This window comes from Heterodontus francisci, chromosome 9 (genome assembly GCF_036365525.1).
Source record: "Heterodontus francisci isolate sHetFra1 chromosome 9, sHetFra1.hap1, whole genome shotgun sequence".
In the NCBI taxonomy this organism is placed as follows: domain Eukaryota; kingdom Metazoa; phylum Chordata; class Chondrichthyes; order Heterodontiformes; family Heterodontidae; genus Heterodontus; species Heterodontus francisci.
This window is the reverse complement of record NC_090379.1, coordinates 118,639,154-118,658,389: the sequence shown is the minus strand read 5'-3', so window position 1 is coordinate 118,658,389 and position 19,236 is coordinate 118,639,154.

Sequence of the window (19,236 nt, the reverse complement as noted above, 5' to 3'; positions counted from 1 at the left end):
TTCCCAATTTATGCTCCCCAGTTCCTGCCTAATAGCATTGTAATTTCCCCTCCCCCAATTAAATATTTTCCCATCCCGTCTGCTCCTGTCCCTCTCCATGACTATAGTAAAGGTCAGGGAGTTGTGATCACTATCACCGAAATGCTCTCCCACCGAGAGATCTGCCACCTGGCCTGGTTCGTTGCCAAGCACCAAATCCAACATAGCCTCCCCTCTAGTCGGTCTATCTGCATATTGAGTCAGGAAACCTTCCTGGACACACCTGACAAAAACTGCTCCATCCAAACTATTTGCACTAAGGAGGTTCCAATCAATATTAGGGAAGTTGAAGTCACCCATGACAACAACCCTGTTACTTCTGCACCTTTCCAAAATCTGCCTCCCAATCTGTTCCTCCGTGTCTCTGTTGATATTGGGGGGTCTATAGAAAACTCCCAACAAAGTGACTGCTCCTTTCCTGTTTCTGACTTCCACCCATACTGACTCAGTAGACAGACCCTCCTCGACGACCTCCCTTTCTGCAGCTGTGATACTATCCCTGATTAGCAATGCCACTCTCCCACCTCTTTTCCCTCCTTCCCTATTCCTTTTGAAACATCTTAACCCCGGAACATCCAACATCCATTCCTGCCCCTGTGATATCCACGTCTCCGTAATGGCCACAACATCGTTGCTCCAAGTACTGATCCATGCTCTAAGTTCATTACCCTTATTCCTGACACTTCTTGTGTTAAAATAGACACACTTCAACCCATCATACTGGCTGCAACTTTACCCTGTCAACTGTCTAACCTTCCTCACAGACTCTCTGCACTCTGTATCTGCCTGTTCAACAGCTACCCCATCCACTGATCCATAGCTTCGGTTCCCATCCACCTGCCAAACTAGTTTAAACCCTCCCGAAGAGCGCTAGCAAACCTCCCACCCAGGATATTGGTGCCCCTCCAGTTCAGATGCAACCCGTCCTTCTTGTACAGGTCCCACCTTCCCCAGAAGGTATCCCAATGATCCACATATCTGAAGCCCTCCCTCCTACACCAGCTCTGTAGCCACGTGTTCAGCTGCACTCGCTCTCTGTTTCTAGCCTCACTAGCACGTGGCACCGGTATCAATCCTGAGATTACTACTCTGCTCATCCTGCCTTTTAGCTTCCAACCTAACTCCCTATATTCGCTTTTCAGGTCCTCATCCCTTTTCCTAGCTATGTCATTGGTACCGATGTGTACCACGACTTCTGGCTGCTCCCCCTCCCCCTTAAGAATCCTGTAGACTCGATCTGAGACATCCCTGACCCTGGCACCTGGGAGGCAACATACCATCCGGGAGTCTCGTTCGCGACCACAGAATCTCCTGTCTGTTCCTCTAACCATTGAATCTCCTATCACTATCGCTCTCCTATTCTCTCCCCTTTCCTTTCTGAGCCACTGAGCCAGGCTCAGTGCCAGAGACCTGGCCGCTGTGGCTTTCCCCTGGTAGGTCCCCCCCCCCCCAACCGTATCCAAAACGGTATACTTATTATTGAAGGGAACGGCCACAGGGGATCCCTGCACTGTGCGCCTATTCCCTTTCCCTCCCCTGACGGTCACCCAGCTACCTTTATCCTGTAACTTAGGTGTCACTACTTCCCTATAACTGCTCTCTATCACCCCCTCAGCCTCCTGAATGATCCGAAGTTCATCCAGCTCCAGTTCCCTAACGCGGTCTGTGAGGAGCTGGAGTTGGGTGCACTTCTCACAGGTGAAGTCAGCAGGGACACAAGTAGTGACCCTTACCTCCCACATCCTGCAAGAGGAGCATGCAACTGCCCTAGCTTCCATCCCCTCCGCACTAAATTGATAGAGATTAAGTAAAAAAAAATAAAGGAAAACCTTACATTACCAAACCCTCCACACAAGAGTCCTTTTTTCTTTGGTTAGAGGAGGAGGATGGGTGGGAGACACTACACGTGTAGTGTTTCGGGTTTAGCCACTGCCCGATTATATAAGTTCACGAACTCAGCAGTCCCCGTGTCCGTGTCTGCTGAAATCTTGAGGTAAGTACTTTATAGTGAAACTTATCTTCCCGGCTGCCCCCTGGCTCGCAGTCTCACCGCTACCGCTACTGCTGTTCAAAAAGAAGCTGCCGAATCACAAGGTAAGTACTTTATAGTGAAACGTTCCTTCCCAGCTGCCCCCTGGCTCGCACTCTTACTGCTACCGCTGTTCAAAGATGTACAAAGGGACCTGGGTGTCCTTGTCAATAAGTCACTGAAAGCTAACATGCAGGTGCAGCAAGCAATTAGGAAGGCTAATGGCCTTTATCACAAGAGAATTTGAGTACAGGAGTAGTGATGTCTTGCTTCAATTGTATAGAACCTTGGTTAGACAGCACTTGGAGTACTGTGTGCAGTTGTGGTCCTCTTACCTTAGGAAGGATATTATTGCCATAGAGGGAGTGCAACGAAGGTTCACCAGACTTGTTCCCGGGATGGTGGGACTGTCCTATGAAGAGAGATTGAGGAAACTGGGCCTGCATTCTCTAGAGTTCCGAAGAATGAGAGGTGATCTCATTGAAATCTACAAAATACTTAAAAGGATAGACAGGGTAGATGCAGGTAAGATGTTTCCCCTGGTTGGGGAGTCTGGAACCAGGGGACACAATTTCAAAATAAGGGGAAAGCCACTTAGGACAGAGATGAGGAGAAATTTCTTTCCTCAGAGGGTTGTGAGTCTTTGGAATTCTCTACCCCAGAGGGCTGTGGAAGCTCAGTCATTGAGTATGTTTAAAGCAGAGATTATCAGATTTCTGAATACAAATGACATAAAGGGATATGAGGTTAGTGTGGGGAAAAAGGCATTGAAATGGATGATCAGCCATGATCATATTGAATGGCAGGGCAGGCTCGATGGGCTGAATGGCCTACTCCTGCTCCTATATTTTTATGTATTGGATCGACTAATCAAACTCAAAGATGTTAAAGCTCCTGGTCCAGATGGATTAAATCCATGTATTTTAAAAGAATATAGGGAAGAGACAGCAGAGGCATTACTCACACATTTAATAATTAGATAAAGGTGTAGTTCTAGAAGACTGGTGGATAGCTAATATATATCCTATACTTAAGAAGGGGTACAGAACATGTGCAGGGAATTATAGACCAGTCACCTTAATATCGGTGGTAGGAAAAGTAATGGAATTCCTACTAAAGGAGAGACTAGAAAAACATCTATGAAAGAAAAATATAATAATGAATATTCAGCACGGATTTGAAAAGGGAAAAACTTTCTTGACCAATCTTAGTGAATTTTTTGAGGAGGTAACAGAGCGTAGATTGGAGTCATATCTAGCGCAAAGGAAAATGGTTGTGGTTTTTGGAGGTCAATCATCTGAACTCCAGGATGTCACTGCTGGAGTTCTTCAGGGTAGTGTCCTAGGCCCAACCACCTTCAGCTGCTTCATCAATGACCTTCCTTCAATTACAAGGTCAGAAGTGGGGATGTTCGCTGATGATTGCACAATGTTCAGCACCATTCGCAATTCCTCAGATACTGAAGCAGTCCGTGTAGAAATGCAGCAAGACCTGGACAATATCCAGGCTTGGGCTGATAAGTGGCAAGTAACATTCGTGCCACACAAGTGCCATGCAATGACCGTCTCCAACAAGAGAGAATCTAACCATCTCCCCTTGACATTCAATGGCATTACGATTGCTGAATCTCCCACTATCAACATCCTGGGGGTTACCATTGACCAGAAACTGAACTGGAGTAGCCATATAAATACCGTGGCTACAAGGGCAGGTCTGAGGCTAGGAATCCTGCGGCGAGTAACTCACCTCCTGACTCCCCAAAGCCTGTCCACCATCTACAAGGCACAAGTCAGGAATACTCTCCACTTTCCTGGATGGGTGCAGCTCCAGCAACACACGAAGCTCGACACCATCCAGGACAAAGCAGCCCGCTTGATTGGCACCCCATCTACAAACATTCACTCCCTCCATCACCGACACACAGTGGCAGCAGTGTATACCATCTACAAGATGTATCGCAGCAACACACCAAGGCTCCTTCGACAGCACCTTCCAAACCCGCGACCTCTACCACCTAGAAGGACAAAGGCAGCAGATGCATGGGAACATCACCACCTGCAAGTTCCCCTCCAAGTCACACACCATCCTGACTTGGAATTATATCATCGTTCCTTCACTGTCGCTCGGTCATAATCCTGGAACTTGCTTCCTAACAGCACTGTGGGTGAACCTACCTCACATGGACTGCAGTGGTTCAAGAAGGCAGCTCATTACCACCTTCTCAAGGGCAATTAGGGATGGGCAATAAATGCAACGCCCACATCCCATGAACGAATAAAAAAAAAGTGCGGTAGATGTAATTTACCTGGATTTTCAAAAGGCCTTCAATAAGGTGTCCCCTAATTGATTAATGGATATGGCCAAAGAATGTAGAGTCAGGAGCCAAGTGGCAGAATGATTGCTACTGGCTTCAAGACAGAAAGCAGAGATTGAGGGTGCAGAGTGGCAGACGGTGGGAAGTGGTGTTGCACAAGGATCACTGCTGTTCAGAATTTATTTGGACATTGGAATCAAAAACATAATTTTGCAGATGACACCAAAGTTGGTGGGGACAATAGTCAATACTGAGGAGGACTGCAGCAAATTACAGGAGGACATTAATAACCTTTTGTTTGCTTTTTTTTTGGAATGGGAAAATAATTGACAAATGAAATTCAACACATAAATGAGAGGTAGTGCATTTTGGTAGGAGGACTAGGCAGGTCACTTATTACTTGGAAGGTGCGAATCTGGGTGGGATAGAGGATCAATGGGATCTTGGAGTACAAATACACCAATTGTTAAAAGTTGCACCACAGGTTAGCAAGGCCATAAAAATACAAACCAAGAACTAGGCTTTATTTCTAGAGGGATAGAATGGGAAAGTAGGGAAGTTATGCTAAACCTGATCCTTGGTTAGACCACACTTGGAGTACTGCGTGGAGTTCTGGTTGCCCTATTATACAAAGGGTATAGAGGCACTAGAGAGGGTGTAGAGAAGATTTACAAGGATGATACCAGAAATGTGTGGGTGTTGCATATCAGGAACGGATTGACAGGCTGGGTCTCTTTTCTTTTGAGAAAAGAAGACTGAAGGATGATTTATTAGAGGTCTTTAAAATTATGAAAGGTTTTGATAGAGTGGGTACCGAAAGAATGTTTCCATTTGTGGGGAGGAACATAACCAGAGGCCATCAATATAAGATCGTCACCAAGAAACACAAGAGGGAATTCAGAATGAACTTCTTTACCCAAAGAGTGGTGAGAATGTGGAACTTGCTATCACAGGGAGTGGTTGAAATGATGCATTTAAGCGGAGGCTGGACAAGCATATGAAGGAGAAGGGAATGGAGGCTTACAATGATAGATTTGGAGGAGGAAAGATGGGAGGAGGCTCGAGTGGAGTGTAAACACCAGCATGGATTGGTTGGATGGAATGGTCTGTTTCTGTGCCACATATTCTATGTAGTCCTGTGTACAAGATTCAAAGGATTTTGTCTCCATTAACTATCCACAGAAGCCCATTCCAAGTTCAGATCACTCCTATTCAATCCCACAACCACCTCAGTGAATAGTGAATGTTTCAACATTACTGTAGCAAGTAATTACTTTTCAAAATGTACATTTTGCTTCATCATTCCTTTTCCATAAACCTAATTTTCTCCTCTGCCAGACTTTGGCTGCCTTCATTGGTTCACTCACTTTGATACGATTTATTGGAACATTGCTGGCACTTACATAAACAAGTACAAAGATTAATATACTAGACATGCAGAGATGAACTGAAGGGGAGAAGGCCTGGAGAGAGGAGGAGACGAATAGGTAGATGAACGACAAATGATAATCAGTAGTGCTCGATGGCCTGGTGTTTGCTCAGCAGCAAAGCAAGGATGCTCACTGCTAACCTCAATGAAAGAAGCCCACAGAGATCGATTGATTGTGATCTAGTGACGTTTCTGGTAGGAATCACCCCTTTCCTGATTGCAGGTTAAATCTGGTGCCAAATCAAGGGGGTATTTTGGTGTGCAAGCAGGTGGGATGTCTCAACCAGGAAGGCAACCAATCAAATGGAAGTATTCAGACACGGCAAAGCAGAAGGTTAAAAGCACTTAGAAGCTAAAATAAAATTAAACAGATTTTTATTAAATTGTTTTTGGATAATCAGAATAATTTTTTTAATGTGGAGAATTTTGACATTCCACAAATATAAAATTAGCTTTTCAGGACTAATGAGGGTGTTTAGCAGTAATTTATGAAGTTAAATGCTGTTTAAAACCTAGTTACACCTCATTCAACAAGGTGTAACTCTTTCAAGGGTTTTTACAGACAGACTAACAGTGTTAAGAGTAGATGTTCTTGTCAATTCATGATTGCAATGGAGATTGCAGTCTGTGGGAACCTCTGCAGTGCACCCTCTGGGGGACCGTGCACTCACTGACAGCGACTTCTGGATTTCAGCGTTATTCCACACATTTCCAAACTCCTGAAGTTGCTGTCAGTTTCTGGGGAGTAATGATAGCGAATGCTGGCAGTTACATTGTTATGACCACAGAAAGTCTGGGCCATCATAAAGAAAGCAAGACAGCAAGGAGGAAGCACCTGGGTACATACCCACACACACACAGACAGACAGACACACACAGACACACACACAGACAGACACACCCACAGACAGACACACAGACAGACAGAGAAACACACACACACAGGTGCACGCACGCACACACACACAGACACACACATACAGACACACGCACACACACACACACAAAGGCACACGTCAAGATGAACACACCCAGACACACAGTTGTGGACATAGACATACACGCATGCATATTGACACACGCATTTACACAGACGGATACTGGCACACACACAAACACACGCGCACACACAAATGCACACAGACACAAACACATTAGTCACACAGACACCCACCCATACACACAGGCATGCACACAAACAGACAGACATACACTCACATGCATGCACACTCACTCAATGCATACGGACTCATGTATACAGACATACACACTTACACAGACGCACTCACACACATATACAAATGGAGAGATTTGTTCTGGCTGTTTTCCACCTATCTCCAAACCCATTTCACTTTTGTGTTTTTGCCTCCATCTTGTTAATTTTTTTAAATTGACTTTTATTTTTATTGTCCTGCAAGTGTTGCATCATGACACCATTTCTACAGCAAGTGTGTGTGTGTGGAGGGATGATTATCACTTGTCCCTTTGCTCAGTTTAAAAATAGGATTGATGGGCTAATTACTTGCCACAGATTGGGTGTCAGAGGAACAGTTGCTATGGAGAGTTTCTCCAGAGAAAGGATTAATTTAATTTAATATATCTTTATTCACAATTAGTGTAGCTCCTGTGTGAGCTATAACACCAGGACTGGGTTTACACTGAAGTATATGGAGAAAGTTTTATTTAAAAGCTTAATTTTATTTTAAATTAGCATCAAAAATATTTTAACATAGGAATGTCAGGTATCAGAATGATTGCTGGCTTAAAACAGCTCTAGATCATCATTTTGTGAGGATTTAGTAATATGTTTCAGGCTGATTCATCACTGTTACTAAAATGACTGATAATTTCCTCATTTTTGTATTGGGTTAAAGATTTACAGGCAAGACCGATGAAAGAAAAATACTACGTGTGCTGCCCAGGCCACAGAGTGCAATTCATGCTGTGCACCTGAGCTTTTATACTGCCAGCTGGCAGAAATATAATGCCATAATTAAGCATTACTGTGCATAATGAATATGTAGTGTGCAAATGATGTCCATTGGGACACTGATAAATTGAGTCTCGGAGCAGTCATTGCCAGAGAAAAGGTCAAGCTTATCCATGCGTTAATTTATTCAAATTGTCACTTCATTGGATGGTGAATGATTTTACGTACACCATGTACACCAGACTGAAGTGCATTTAGACACTCGTGTGGAGTAAATCACAAATCTAGAATGTAGATCACAATGAGATTGGAGAAATATAGGATTCAGGAAATGTGTTCCTACATGCTTTTCTTCTCAAGCTGCTGATTTCTGCTGGGGTACAGTTTTGCCAGTAGCGCTCCAGTACTGCAGACAAATTCATATGGGAACCTAGCCAGTGAGTATCCACAGGCGAATTATTCAGGCAGTTCGGGCAGTCACAGCACAATTCAGTCATGTCCTTGTGCAGCGAAAGTCACTGAAAAATGACCCAGAACAGAAACGCTGCGCGTGCTACAGCGAGCAGTGGCAGTCGGACTGAGATGAGCTCGGTCAGTGCAGAAAAGGTAATTGTACTGTGGCTAGCTGAGTGCCCCTCTGCAATGAAAAATTATGCATTGAGACATTGAAGACTAAAGGAACAAATGGGCTTCAGTGCAATGACACATCAAAATGCAGGTTCAATTTTCCTCTTCCGACAGAAAAATTCAGGGGAAAATTATCCTCAAGCACTTTTTCATGGACAGCTCATAGCTGCATTAAAGAGGGCTGGGAACACATGCCATGTCTCTTGGCAACAGCTAATGGAAAGATAGCAGTGTAGGAAGAAGATGAGGGAAGTGGCCAGATCGTGTGGTGCCTCCAAAGATGCAGTTAGAAAAAGGGAGGAAGAGATAAATAGGGAAGTAAGATGAGGAAGTAGTAATCAAGTGAGGGCAGAATTCATTTAAAGGAGGGCGAGCAGGATGAAGATTGAAGGAGGGAAGGCGGGATGAAGATTGAAGGAGGGAGGACGGGATGAAGATGGAAGGAGGGAAGGCGGGATGAAGATGGGAGGAGAGTAGTTAGGATGAAGATGGAAGGAGGGAAGGCAGGATGGGGATTGAAGCAGGGAAGGCGGGATGAAGATTGAAGGAGGAAGACGGGATGAGGATTGAAGGAGGGAAGGCGGGATGAAGATTGAAGGAGGGAAGGTGGGAGGAGGGAAGTTAGGATGAAGATTGAAGGAGGGATGGCAGGATGAAGATTGAGGGAGGGAAGAGGGAATGACGATTGAAGGAAGGAAGTCAGGATGAAGATTGAAGGAGCGATGGCAGGATGAAGATTGAGGGAGGGAAAAGGGAATGAAGATTGAAGGAAGGAAGTCAGGATGAAGATTGAAGGAAGGAAGTCAGGATGAAGTTTGAAGGAGGGAAGTCAGGATGAAGATTGAAGGAGGGAAGTCAGGATGAAGATTGAAGGAGGGAAGTCAGGATGAAGATTGAAGGAGGGAAGGCAGGATGAAGATTGAGGCAGGGAAGAGGGAATGAAGATTGAAGGATGGAAGGCAGGATGAAGATTGAAGGAGGGAAGGCAGGATGAAGATTGAAGGAGGTAAGTCAGGATGAAGATTGAAGGAGGGAAGGCAGGATGGGGATTGAAGGAGGGAAGGCAGGATAAGGCATGAAGGAGGGAAGGCAGGATAAAGATTGAAGGAGGGAAGGCAGGATAAAGATTGAAGGAGGGAAGGCAGGATGGGGATTGAAGGAGGGAAGGCAGGATGAAGATTGAAGGTGGGAAGAGGGAATGAAGATTGAAGGAGAGAAGGCAGGATGAAGATTGAAGGAGTGAAGCTGGGATGAGGAGGGAAGTTAGGATGAAGATTGAAGGAGGGAAGGCAGGATGAAGATTGAAGGAGTGAAGCTGGGATGAGGAGGGAAGTTAGGATGAAGATTGAAGGAGGGAAGGCAGGATGAAGATTGAAGGAGGGAAGACGAGATGAGGATGGGAGGTGGGAAGTTAGGATGAAGATTGAAGGAGGGAAGGCAGGATGAAGATTGAAGGAGGGAAGACGAGATGAGGATGGGAGGTGGGAAGTTAGGATGAAGATTGAAGGAGGGAAGGCAGGATGAAGATTGAAGGAGGGAAGACGAGATGAGGATGGGAGGTGGGAAGTTAGGATGAAGATTGAAGGAGGGAAGGCAGGATGAAGATTGAAGGAGGGAAGGCAGGATGGGGATTGAAGGAGGAAAGGCAGGATGAAGATTGAAGGAGGGAAGAGGGAATGGAGATTGGCGAAGACAAGGCAGGATGAAGATTGAAGGAGGGAATGAAGATTGAAGGAGGGAAAGCGCGATGAGGATGGGAGGAGGGAAGTCAGGATGAAGATTGAAGGAGGGAATGAAGATTGAAGGAGGGAAAGCGCGATGAGGATGGGAGGAGGGAAGTCAGGATGAAGATTGAAGGAGGGAAGAGGGAATGACGATTGAAGGAGGGAATGCGGGATGAAGATTGAAGGATTGAAGTCAGGATGAAGATTGAAGGAGGGAAGGCAGGAGGAAGATTGAAGGAGGGAAGGCAGGAGGAAGATTGAAGGAGGGAAGGCGGGATGAAGATTGAATAATGGAAATCAGGATGAAGATTGAAGGAGGGAAGGCAGGAGGAAGATTGAAGGAGGGAAGGCAGGAGGAAGATTGAAGGAGGGAAGGCGGGATGAAGATTGAATAATGGAAATCAGGATGAAGATTGAAGGAGGGAAGGCAGGATGAAGATTGAAGGAGGGAAGACGAGATGAGGATGGGAGGCGGGAAGTTAGGATGAAGATTGAAGGAGGGAAGGCAGGATGAAGATTGAAGGAGGGAAGACGAGATGAGGATGGGAGGCGGGAAGTTAGCATGAAGATTGAAGGAGGGAAGGCAGGATGAAGATTAAAGGAGGGAAGGCGGGATGAAGATTGAAGGAGGGAAGACGGGATGAAGATGGAAGGCGGGATGAAGATTGAAGGAGGAAGACGGGATGAGGATTGAAGGAGGGAAGGCAGAATGAAGATTGAAGGAGGGAAGAGGGAATGGAGATTGACGAAGACAAGGCAGGATGAAGATTGCAGGAGGGAATGAAGATTGAAGGAGGGAAAGCGCGATGAGGATGGGAGGAGGGAAGTCAGGATGAAGATTGAAGGAGGGAAGAGGGAATGACGATTGAAGGAGGGAATGCGGGATGTAGATTGACGGAGGGAATACGGGATGAAGATTGAAGGATTGAATTCAGGATGAAGATTGAAGGAGGGAAGGCAGGATGAAGATTGAGGCAGGGAAGAGGGAATGAAGATTGAAGGATGGAAGGCAGGATGGGGATTGAAGGAGGGAAGGCAGGATAAGGCTTGAAGGAGGGAAGGCAGGATAAAGATTGAAGGAGGGAAGGCAGGATGAAGATTGAAGGAGGGAAGAGGGAATGAAGATTGAAGGAGGGAAGGCAGAATGAAGATTGAAGGAGTGAAGCTGTGATGAGGAGGGAAGTTAGGATGAAGATTGAAGGAGGTAAGGCAGGATGAAGATTGAAGGAGTGAAGCTGTGATGAGGAGGGAAGTTAGGATGAAGATTGAAGGAGGTAAGGCAGGATGAAGATTGAAGGAATGAAGCTGTGATGAGGAGGGAAGTTAGGATGAAGATTGAAGGAGGTAAGGCAGGATGAAGATTGAGGCAGGGAAGAGGGAATGAAGATTGAAGGATGGAAGGCAGGATGGGGATTGAAGGAGGGAAGGCAGGATAAGGCTTGAAGGAGGGAAGGCCGGATAAAGATTGAAGGAGTGAAGCTGTGATGAGGAGGGAAGTTAGGATGAAGATTGAAGGAGGTAAGGCAGGATGAAGATTGAAGGAGGGAAGGCGGGTTGAAGATTGAAGGAGGGAAGAGGGAATGGAGATTGACGAAGACAAGGCAGGATGAAGATTGAAGGAGTGAAGCTGGGACGAGGAGGGAAGGCAGGATGAAGATTGAAGGAGTGAAGCTGGGATGAGGAGGGAAGGCAGGATGAAGATTGAAGGAGGGAATGAAGATTGAAGGAGGGAAAGCGCGATGAGGATGGGAGGAGGGAAGTCAGGATGAAGATTGAAGGAGGGAAGAGGGAATGACGATTGAAGGAGGGAATGCGGGATGTAGATTGATGGAGGGAAGGCAGGATGAAGATTGAAGGAGGGAATGCGGGATGAAGATTGAAGGAGGGAAGGCAGGAGGAAGATTGAAGGAGGGAAGTCAGGATGAAGATTGAAGGAGGATGGCAGGATGAAGATTGAGGGAGGGAAGAGGGAATGATGATTGAAGGATGGATGAAGATTGAAGGAGGGAAGTCAGGATGAAGATTGAAGGAGGGAAGTCAGGATGAAGATTGAAGGAGGGAAGGCAGGATGAAGACTGAGGCAGGGAAGAGGGAATGAAGATTGAAGGATGGAAGGCAGGATGAAGATTGAAGGAGGTAAGTCAGGATGAAGATTGAAGGAGGGAAGGTGGGATGAAGATTGAAGGAGGGAAGTTAGGATGAAGAGTGAAGGATGGAAGGCAGGATGAAGATTGAAGGAGGCAGGTCACGATGAAGATTGAAGGAGTGAATGCGGGATGAAGATTGAAGGAGGGAAGTCAGGATCAAGATTGAAGGAGGGAAGGCAGTATGCATGTTGAAGGAGGGAAGCGGGCGATGAAGATTGAAGGAGGGAAGGCAGTATGCAGGTTGAAGGAGGGAAGCGGGCGATGAAGATTGAAGGAGGGAAGCGGGGGATGAAGATTGAAGGAGGCAAGTCGGAATGAAGATTGAAGGAGGGAGGAGGGAATGAAGATTGAAGGAGGGAATGCGGAATGAACATTGAAGGAGGGAAGTCAAGATCAAGATTGAAGGAGGGAAGGTGGGATGATGATTGAAGGAGGGAAGGTGGGATGAAGTATGAAGGAGGGAAGGCAGGATGAAGATTGAAGGAGGCAAGTCGGAATGAAGATTGAAGGAGGGAGGAGGAAATGAAGATTGAAGGAGGGAAGGTGGGATGATGATTGAAGGAGGGAAGGCAGGATGAAGATTGAAGGAGGCAAGTCGGAATGAAGATTGAAGGAGGGAATGCGGAATGAAATTTGAAGGAGGGAAGTCAAGATCAAGATTGAAGGAGGGAAGGTGGGATGAAGATTGAACGAGGGAAGAGGGAATGACGTTTGAAGGAGGGAAGGCGGGATGAAGATTGAAGGAGGGAAGGCAGCATGAAGGTTGAAGGAGGGACGTCGGGATGAAAATTGAAGGAGGGAGGAGGGAATGAAGAATGAAGGAGGGAATGCAGAATGAAGATTGAGGGAGGGAAGTCAGGATCAAGATTGAAGGAGGGAAGACAGGATGAAGATTGAAGGAGGGAAGGTGGGATGAAGATTGAAGGAGGGAAGAGGGAATGACGTTTGAAGGAGGGAAGGCGGGTTGAAGGTGGGAAGGCGGGATGAAAATTGAAGGAGGGAATGCGGGATGTAGATTGATGGAGGGAAGGCAGGATGAAGATTTAATGAGGGAATGTGGGATGAAGATTGAAGGAGAGAAGTCAGGATGAAGATTCACGGAGGGAAGGCAGGAGGAAGATTGAAGGAGGGAAGGCGGGATGAAGATTGAAGGATGGAAGTCAGGATGAAGATTGAAGGAGGGAAGGCAGGAGGAAGATTGAAGGAGGGAAGGCGGGATGAAGATGGAAGCAGGGATGGCGGAATGAAGGTTGAAGGAGGGAAGGCAGGAGGAAGGTTGAGGGAGGGAAGGCGGGATGAAGGTTGAAGGAGGGATGGCGGAATGATGGTTGAAGCAGGGAAGGCGGGAGGAATGTTGAAGGAGGGATGAAGATTGAAGGAGGGAAGGGAGGGTGATGATTGATGGAGGGAAGAGGTGATCAAGATTGAAGGAGGGAAGGCAGGATGAAGAGTGAAGGAGGGAAGTCAGGATGAAGGTTGAAGGAGGGAATGCGGGATGTAGATTGAATGAGGGAATGCGGGATGAAGATTGAAGGCGGGAAGGCAGGAGGAAGATTGAAGGAGGGAAGGCGGGAAAAAGATTGAAGGAGGGAAGGCGGGATGAAGATTGAAGGAGGGAAGGCGGGATGAAGATGGAAGCAGGGATGGCGGAATGAAGATTGAAGGAGGGAAGGCAGGATGAACGTTGAAGGAGGGAAGGCGGAATGAAGATTGAAGGAGTGAAGGCGGGATGAAGGTTGAGGGAGGGAAGGCGGGATGAAGGTTGAAGGAGGGATGGCGGAATGATGGTTGAAGCAGGGAAGGCGGGAGGAATGTTGAAGGAAGGAAGGCGGGATGAAGATTGAAGGCGGGAAGTCAGGATCAAGATTGAAGGAGGGAAGGTGGGATGAAGATTGAAGGAGGGAAGTCAGGATGAAGATTGAAGTAGGCAAGTCGGGATGAAAATTGAAGGAGGGAAGGCAGGATGAAGATTGAAGGAGGGAAGAGGGAATGAAGATTGAAGGAGGGAAGAGGGAATGAAGATTGAAGGAGGGAAGGCAGAATGAAGATTGAGGGAGGGAAGTCAGGATCATGATTGAAGGAGGGAAGGTGGGATGAAGATTGAAGGAGGGAAGAGGGAACGATGATTGAAGGAGGGAAGGCGGGATGAAGGTTGAAGGTGGGAAGGCGGGATGAAGATTGAAGGAGGGAAGTCGGGATGAAAATTGAAGGAGGGAGGAGGGAATGAAGATTGAAGGAGGGAAGTCAGGATGAAGATTGAAGGAGGGAAGAGGGAACGACGATTGAAGGAGGGAAGGCGGGATGAACATTGAAGTAGGGAATGCAGAATGAAGATTGAGGGAGGGAAGTCAGGATCAAGATTGAAGGAGTGAATGCAGAAAGAAGATTGAGGGAGGGAAGTAAGGATCATGATTGAAGGAGGGAAGGTGGGATGAAGATTGAAGAAGGGAAGTCGGGATGAAAATTGAAGGAGGGAGGAGGGAATGAAGATTGAAGGAGGGAAGGCAGGATCAAGATTGAAGGAGGGAAGGCAGGATGAAGATTGAAGTAGGGAATGCAGAATGAAGATAGAGGGAGGGAAGTCAGGATCAAGATTGAAGGAGTGAATGCAGAAAGAAGATTGAGGGAGGGAAGTCAGGATCATGATTGAAGGAGGGAAGGTGGGGTGAAGATTGAAGAAGGGAAGTCGGGATGAAAATTGGAGGGAGGAGGGAATGAAGATTGAAGGAGGGAAGGCAGGATCAAGATTGAAGGAGGGAAGGCAGGATGAAGATTGAAGGAGGGAATGCAGAATGAAGATTGAGGGAGGGAAGTCAGGATCAAGATTGAAGGAGGGAAGGCAGGATGGAGATTGAAGGAGGGAAGGTGGGATGTAGATTGAAGGAGGGAAGAGGGAACGACGATTGAAGGCGGGTTGAAGGTGGGAAGGCTGGATGAAGATTGAAGGAGGGATGGCGGAATGATGGTTGAAGCAGGGAAGGCGGGTGGAATGTTGAAGGAGGGAAGTCAGGATGAAGATTGAAGGAGGGAAGGCAGGGTGATGATTGATGGAGGGAAGAGGTGATCAAGATTGAAGGAGGGAAGGCAGGATGCAGATTGAAGGAGAGAAGGCAGGATGAAGAGTGAAGGATGGAAGGCAGGATGAAGATTGAAGGAGGCAGGTCACGATGAAGATTGAAGGAGTGAATGCGGGATGAAGATTGAAGGAGGGAAGTCAGGATCAAGATTGAAGGAGGGAAGGCAGTATGCAGGTTGAAGGAGGGAAGCGGGTGATGAAGATTGAAGGAGGGATGGTGGGATGAAGATTGAAGGAGGGAAGCGGGGGAAGAAGATTGAAGGAGGGAAGGTGGGATGACGTTTGAAGGAGGGAAGGCAGGATGAAGATTGAAGGAGGCAAGTCGGAATGAAGATTGAAGGAGGGAGGAGGGAATGAAGATTGAAGGAGGGAAGCGGGGGATGAAGATTGAAGGAGGGAAGCGGGGGATGAAGATTGAAGGAGGGAAGAGGGAATGACGATTGAAGGAGGGACGGCGGGATGAAGGTTGAAGGCGGGAAGGCGGGATGAAGATTGATGGAGGGAAGGCAGGATGAAGATTTAATGAGGGAATGCGGGATGAAGATTGAAGGATTGAAGTCAGGATGAAGATTGAAGGAGGGAAGGCGGGATGAAGATTGAAGGAGGGAAGAGGGAATGACGTTTGAAGGAGGGAAGGCGGGATGAAGGCGGGAAGGCGGGATGAAGAATGAAGGAGGGAAGTCAGGATGAAGATTGAAGGAGGGAATGCAGAATGAAGATTGAAGGAGGGAAGAGGGAATGACGATTGAAGGAGGGAAGGCGGGATGAAGGTTGAAGGCGGGAATGCGGGATGTAGATTGATGGAGGGAAGGCAGGGTGAAGATTTAATGAGGGAATGCGGGATGAAAATTGAAGGAGAGAAGTCAGGATGAAGATTGACGGAGGGAAGGCAGGATGTAGATTGAAGGATTGAAGTCAGGATGAAGATTGAAGGAGGGAAGGCGGGATGAAGATTGAAGGATGGAAGTCAGGATGAAGATTGAAGGAGGGAAGGCAGGAAAAAGATTGAAGGAGGGAAGGCAGGACGAAGATTGAAGGAGGGAAGGTGGGATGAAGATTGAAGGAGGGAGTAGGGAATGAAGGTTGAAGGAGGGAATGAAGATTGAGGGAGGGAAGTCAGGATCAAGATTGAAGGAGGGAAGGTGGGATGAAGATTGAAGGAGGGAAGAGGGAACGATGATTGAAGGAGGGAAGGCGGGATGAAGGTTGAAGGTGGGAAGGCGGGATGAAGATTGAAGGAGGGAAGTCGGGATGAAAATTGAAGGAGGGAGGAGGGAATGAAGATTGAAGGAGGGAAGTCAGGATGAAGATTGAAGGAGGGAAGAGGGAACGACGATTGAAGGAGGGAAGGCGGGATGAACATTGAAGTAGGCAAGTCGGGATGAAAATTGAAGTAGGGAATGCAGAATGAAGATTGAGGGAGGGAAGTCAGGATCAAGATTGAAGGAGGGAAGGCAGGATGAAGATTGAAGTAGGGAATGCAGAATGAAGATAGAGGGAGGGAAGTCAGGATCAAGATTGAAGGAGTGAATGCAGAAAGAAGATTGAGGGAGGGAAGTCAGGATCATGATTGAAGGAGGGAAGGTGGGGTGAAGATTGAAGAAGGGAAGTCGGGATGAAAATTGGAGGGAGGAGGGAATGAAGATTGAAGGAGGGAAGGCAGGATGAAGATTGAAGGAGGGAATGCAGAATGAAGATTGAGGGAGGGAAGTCAGGATCAAGATTGAAGGAGGGAAGGCAGGATGGAGATTGAAGGAGGGAAGAGGGAACGACGATTGAAGGCGGGTTGAAGGTGGGAAGGCTGGATGAAGATTGAAGGAGGGATGGCGGAATGATGGTTGAAGCAGGGAAGGCGGGTGGAATGTTGAAGGAGGGAAGTCAGGATGAAGATTGAAGGAGGGAAGGCAGGGTGATGATTGATGGAGGGAAGAGGTGATCAAGATTGAAGGAGGGAAGGCAGGATGCAGATTGAAGGAGAGAAGGCAGGATGAAGAGTGAAGGATGGAAGGCAGGATGAAGATTGAAGGAGGCAGGTCACGATGAAGATTGAAGGAGTGAATGCGGGATGAAGATTGAAGGAGGGAAGTCAGGATCAAGATTGAAGGAGGGAAGGCAGTATGCAGTTGAAGGAGGGAAGCGGGTGATGAAGATTGAAGGAGGGATGGTGGGATGAAGATTGAAGGAGGGAAGCGGGGGAAGAAGATTGAAGGAGGGAAGGTGGGATGACGTTTGAAGGAGGGAAGGCAGGATGAAGATTGAAGGAGGGAAGGCAGGATGTAGATTGAAGGATTGAAGTCAGGATGAAGATTGACGGAGGGAAGGCAGGATCAAGATTGAAGGAGGGAAGGCAGTATGCAGTTGAAGGAGGGAAGCGGGTGATGAAGATTGAAGGAGGGATGGTGGGATGAAGATTGAAGGAGGGAAGCGGGGGAAGAAGATTGAAGGAGGGAAGGTGGGATGACGTTTGAAGGAGGGAAGGCAGGATGAAGATTGAAGGAGGGAAGGCAGGATGTAGATTGAAGGATTGAAGTCAGGATGAAGATTGACGGAGGGAAGGCAGGAAAAAGATTGAAGGAGGGAAGGCAGGACGAAGATTGAAGGAGGGAAGGTGGGATGAAGATTGAAGGAGGGAGTAGGGAATGAAGGTTGAAGGAGGGAATGCAGAATGAAGATAGAGTGAGGGAAGTCAGGATCAAGATTGAAGGAGGGAGGACAGGATGAAGATTGAAGGAGGGAAGAGGGAATGACGATTGAAGGAGGGAAGGTGGGATGAAGGTTGAAGGCGGGAATGCGGGATGTAGATTGATGGAGGGAAGGCAGGATGAAGATTTAATGAGGGAATGCGGGATGAAGATTGAAGGAGAGAAGTCAGGATGAAGATTGAAGGAGGGAGGGCAGGAGGAAGATTGAAGGAGGGAAGGCGGGATGAAGATTGAAGGATGGAAGTCAGGATGAAGATTGAAGGAGGGAAGGCAGGAGAAAGATTGAAGGAGGGAAGGCGGGATGAAGATGGAAGCAGGGATGGCGGAATGAAGATTGAAGGAGGGAAGGCAGGATGAAGGCTGAAGGAGGGAAGGCGGAATGAAGATTGAAGGAGTGAAGGCGGGATGAAGGTTGAGGGAGGGAAGGCGGGATGAAGGTTGAAGGAGGGATGGCGGAATGATGGTTGAAGCAGGGAAGGCGGGAGGAATGTTGAAGGAGGGAAGGTGGGATGAAGATGGAAGGAGGGAAGGTGGGATGAAGATGGAAGGAGGGAAGGCGGGATGAAGATGGAAGGAGGGAAGGCGGGATCAAGAGTGAAGGAGGGAAGACAGGATGAAGATTGAAGGAGGGAGGGCGGAATGAAGGTTGAAGTAGTGAAGGCGGGATGAAGGTTGAAGCAGGGAAGGCGGGAGGAATGTTGAAGGAGGGAAGGCGGGATGAAGATTGAAGGAGGGAAGGCAGGATGAAGATTGAAGGAGGGAGGGCAGGATGAAGATTGAAGGAGGGAGGGTGGGATCAAGATTAAAGGAGGGAAGGCGGGATGAAGATTGAAGAAGGGAAGGCAGGATGAAGATTGAAGGAGGGAAGGCGGGATGAAGATTGAAGGAGGGAAGGCGGGATGAAGATTGAAGGCGGGAAGGCGGGATGAAGATTGAAGGCGGGATGAAGATTGAAGAAGGGAAGGCAGGATGAAGATTGAAGGAGGGAAGGCAGGATGAGGATTGAAGGAGGGAAGGCGGGATGAAGATTGAAGGAGGGAAGGCGGGATGAAGAGTGAAGGATGGAAGGCAGGATGAAGATTGAAGGAGGCAGGTCACGATGAAGATTGAAGGAGTGAATGCGGGATGAAGATTGAAGGAGGGAAGTCAGGATCAAGATTGAAGGAGGGAAGGCAGTATGCAGGTTGAAGGAGGGAAGCGGGCGATGAAGATTGAAGGA